Source organism: Pelophylax lessonae (assembly GCF_965119305.1).
Source record: "Pelophylax lessonae genome assembly, chromosome: 4".
Classification (NCBI taxonomy): domain Eukaryota; kingdom Metazoa; phylum Chordata; class Amphibia; order Anura; family Ranidae; genus Pelophylax; species Pelophylax lessonae.
This window is the reverse complement of record NC_138771.1, coordinates 548,699,594-548,704,593: the sequence shown is the minus strand read 5'-3', so window position 1 is coordinate 548,704,593 and position 5,000 is coordinate 548,699,594. Positions and strand designations below refer to the sequence as shown.

General features: G+C 42.6%; 1 protein-coding gene across 1 annotated transcript in view; it reads left to right on the top strand.

Annotated features, from left to right (window-relative positions):
- The window catches only part of CNNM4 (cyclin and CBS domain divalent metal cation transport mediator 4), a 114,469-nt gene that overhangs the window by 108,171 nt on the left and 1,298 nt on the right, over positions 1-5,000 (top strand). The gene's annotated exons all lie outside the window — the stretch shown is intronic.

Below are 5,000 nucleotides of genomic sequence, written 5' to 3'. Positions count from 1 at the left end.
TTGGACTTCCTTCGTTCAAGACAAATGGGTTCGCAAACGTATTTTTTTTTTCGGGTAAAAGATCAAATTTTGGTCCTGGGGGGGGGGGGTTTGGGGCAGGTTTTTTCAATCCAATATTCACCTGTCTCCAGAGCATTTGAAAGATCTTCAGGAGGCTGTGCAGGATCTCCTGGCTCAAGGAGTGATTGTGCCGGTTCTCCCACAGGAACGCTCTCAAGGTTTCTATTCAAACCTGTTCACGGTGCCCAGAAAGGAGGGCAAGGTGCATCCAATCCTGGATCTCAAGGCTCTGAACCGCTTTTTGCGGGTGCAGAAGTTTTGAATGGAGTCCATTCGGTCGGTGGTGGCGTCCTTGAATCAGGGGGATTTTCTGGCCTCCATCGATTTTAAAGATTCGTATCTGCATGTCCCCATATTCGAGGAACATCAGCGATTCCTCCGCTTTGTGGTGACAGAGGAGCACGTTGTGGCGTTACCCTTTGGTCTCGCCTCTGCTCCCAGAGTTTTTACCAAGGTCCTGGCCCCAGGGCTGGCCTTATTACGTCAGAGAGAAATTTCAATTTTGGGATATCTGGACAATCTCCTATTGCGAGCAGACTCTCATTCGAATCTGTTGGGCAACATCTAAATTACAGTTCAGACCCTTCAGGAATTCGGGTGGATGATCAATTTCAGGAAATCTGCTTTGTCGCCATCCGTACGGGTCACTTACCTGGTGCTGTTTCTTGACTCTGCACTAGCGAGGGTCTTTCTCCCCTTGGAGAAGCTAAAGAAGTTGCAAAGGGTGATCAGGTTGCTAATGGAAACCGATCAGTCCTCCCTGTGGGTTTGCATGAGGGCCCTGGGCCTGATGCAAACAACCTTCGAAGCAGTCCCGTTTGCTCAGTCTCACTCGAGGCTTCTGCAGAAAGATTCTGGGTAAATGGAACAGGGATCCTCGGTCATTGGACCAGAAGATTTGTTTCAGCCATCTCACGAAGTCGGCTCTAGCCTGGTGGATCCAGTCACTGGCTTTGTGTCAGGGCAAGTCCTTCCTGCCGCTATTCTTATGATTTGTACAGGGGTAAAATTATCCCCCTCTCCCCCCTCTCCCTCTCCCTCTCCCTCTCCCTCTCTCGACCTCGACTTTGCTTGCTTTGGAAACTGCAGCTTTCCATTGCATGCTATTATTAAGCCTATGATCTACCGGAACACCCAGATAATTGGGTGCATAACTTTTACCAACATTAAACATGTCACGTAGTTGCCCAATGAAACTGTGCATTGAGGTTGGCTTGTAAGTTGGAGACATCTGTAAGGAAGTTATTCCACTGCAAAGACTGAAATAGTATTTTTAATCCCAGACCCTATATCATTTATAAAGATATTTAAAAAGTAAGGGTCCCAACGCTAAACCTTGGAGTACACCACTGATAACCTTAGACCATTCAGAGTAAGTATCATTAACCACTACACAATGAAGTCTATATTTTATCAAATTTTCTATCCATTTACAAACTGATCTCTCCAAGCCTGTAGACTTTGTCTTACACATTAGCTGTGTGTGGGGAACTGTGTCAAACGCTTTTACAAAATCCAGGTCTACTACATCCACATCCATCCACATCCTTTGTCCAAGGTTTTACTTACCTCCATAAAAATAAATCGGGTTGGTTTGACAACTTGCGTCTTTCATGAATCCATGCTGTCTGTTGCTTAAAATATTATTTTTCCACCAAGAACTCATCTATGTGGTCTTTTATTAAACTATTCTGTATCTTCCCGACTATAAAAGTTAAACTAACAGGTTTATAGTTACATGGCAAATACTTTGATCCCTTTTTAAATATAAATATATATTGGCCCTACGCCAATCCAGTAGTACTAGGAAATCAGACCCCCTTTTTGTACTTACGGATGGACCTCGCAAGGGGTTGCCCGTGTCAGCTGAGACCATTTCCAGATGGATCAGACAGACGGTAATGCAGGCCTATTCAATCATGGATCAGGTTCTTTTCCCTGTTAAGGCGCATTCTACGTGGGCACTTAGTGCCTCCTGAGCCTTCCGCCATTAGACGTCAGTGATGCAGGTTTGCAAGGCGGCCACTTGGTAGTCTGTGCACACTTTAGTAGATGTGTTGGCATCTGCGGATGCTGCTTTTGGCCGCAAGGTTTTGCAGACTGATGTTTTAAGAGGACTTGGTCCTCTTTTAAGGGGGTAATGTTTTCTGGTGAGCTCCAGTTGTTCCTGCTTGAGCTCCATGTTACCTGGTTTGGCTAGGTTTAGCCTGTGGGAATTTTTTTCTGCTGTTTTTATCCCACCCCTTGTTTGGGACGTCCCAATGGTCAGAAAGATTCTGGAGCTGTGTCCGTCAATGAACGAAAGAGAAAATTGGATTTTTGTCTTACCGTAAAATCCTTTTCTCTGATCATTTACGGACACAGCGCCCGCCCCTCTATTGAGTTGGGCTATTTTTCTTGCTTGCAACAAAACTGAATGCTTATAGCAGGAAGTGGGAGTATACCTGTATACCCCCTGGGACTGCCCCATAGGCCTGATAAAGTTTATTTTTTTTTTTTCTTGCCTAGTGTCCTACTCCTGTAGGGGGCAGCATAACCCTATGGTCAAGAAGATTCTGGAGCTCTGTTTGTCAATGAACATGAGAGAAAAGGATTTTATGGTAAGGCAAAAATCCAATTTTTTTTCACACTGGATATGAATTTGTAATGGTATTTATATGTATAATTCTGGGGCGCTGCATTTATTTCACATTATTTCAGCCATTCACTGGGAAGATCAGTGTGTGGCATGCATCTCCTTACCTAGCTTTCTAAACTCCTTATGCAGCCGAGAACAGAGATTATGTAGTCACTTAGAATTGTTTTTCTTTTTTATATTTCATTTCTATTTTAATCTGAATTAGTTGCTTTGCAAGGTGAGGGTTTACATATACTTTAGGTTCCATTTTAAGCAACAGTGGGGATGGGTCCTGTAGAAATCTTTACCCACCTAATCACGATTTGCATAGAAAAGGAGTAAACACTATAATCTAATCTATTTATAAAAAAAAAAAAAAAAAAAACCCACAACCCTGTCTGTGAAAAAAAAACATGGTGTCTATGCCCCAAAGGCTCCTTTTAGACAGAGCTGAATCGATCATCCGCCTACTCAGTAGGGGTTCTCTCCGCTGATCCCCGCTGCGTAGGTGGATAATAGGTCCATGTCCGCTTCGCTATGCAGAGCGGACATTGATTCGGCCCGCAGTTCTCTATGGGGAGGTCAGATGAAAATGGGCTGCCTGTCTGTCAATCAGATTGTCACCCTATCCAATCCGTCTGTTTGTTTTTAGTGGACCTGATTGGATGCTGGCAGGTGACAGCGGACGCATGTCAGCTGACATCCCCTGTCCCATAGAGAACAATGGGTGATCCGATCGGGTCCACCTGAAAAACAGACGGGCAGACCAGATAGGTCTGCTGGTGTGAAAGGGGTCTAAATGGCACAACTAGTATAGCTCTCAACGGTTTGGTTTTTCCTGTGATCCGAGCAGCAGTCATTCGGTGGTTCAATTGTACAATATCTGTTATTAATATTGTGTACAACATGTATGTAACCGAAATCTTATCACTTATCAGTTACCAGTCTAGATTTGAAATGCTTACTTTGCTTTATAGCAACAGCTTTACAGAATATGCTGGTCCATTAAAGAAACTAAAAGTGACAAATGCAAACTTTGATTGTGTGATCTAAACGATCTCCCTTGTACCTCGGGTGTGAACTGGGGCTACAGTTCTTTTCCTTCTGGTATATGGAAGAAAGGGGATAATGGTGGATAAACAGGGCTTTTTAATTCCTATGAAAAATACTTTTTGCACATCTTTGGAGAACATAGAATTGACACGCAAAAGAAATTGGTGGCATTTTACTAAAACTGGTGCGCACAGATTCTGATACAACTGTGCATATTAAGCAATTGGCTTCTAACTTCAGCTTGTTAACTTACCACTTCAGCCCTGGAAGATTTTACCTCCATGATCAGGCCATCTTTTTGCTATTTGGCACTGCTCTACTTTTAACTGGCAAATGCTCGATTATGCAACGCTGTACCCAAACAAAATGTTTTATCATTTGTCTCACACAAATGGAGCTTTCATTTGGTAGAATATGACGACGACTGAGTTTTTTTTTTTTTTTATCTAAACTCAAAAAAAAAAAAAAAAAAATCCAATATTTTTTATTTTCTGCTATAAAACTTATCCAATAAAAAAAAATTGCATTTCTTTATAAATTTAGGCTAAAATGTGTATTGTATTATTGGGCTACTTCTTTGATTAAAAAAAAAAAATCCCAATAAATGTATATTGATTTGTTTGTGTGAGTTAGTTTCTACAAACGATAGGATTTATAATGGAATTTTTATTCATATTTATTTTTTTTAATATTAGTAATGGCGGCCAACGGCGACTTAAAATGGGACTGTGAAAGTGTGACAGACAGTCTGATACTGGTAGAACTGACTGACTTACACTGCCATACTGACACTATCACCAGTGACACTAATTCAGTGATCGGTGCTAATAATCTACACTGTCCCTGTACTAATGACACTGACACTGGTAGAACTGGCTGACTTACACTGCCATACTGACACTGCTATCACCAGTGACACTAATACAGTGATCGGTGCTAATAATCTACACTGTCCCTGTACTAATGACACTGGCTGGGAAGGGGTTAACATTTTGGGTAATCAAGAGGTTAATGGTGTGCCTGTGTACCGTTTTTACTAAGCAATGTTCTGGTTTTTACTCCTTGCTTTTACATCGCTGCTGTCTCGAGAGAGAGAGTCCGGTTATGTATACCAACACAGAGCTCTTGCCTGCCATTTGCTGAGCCAATTAGCGGGTTCTGGCCATAAATCATTGGCTGGAACAGACTGCTCGGCTTGTGCTGCAGCGAATGAATGCACAGTAGGGGCACGGCACCCGTCCCGACCTGGAAATGCTGGATCAGGTATATG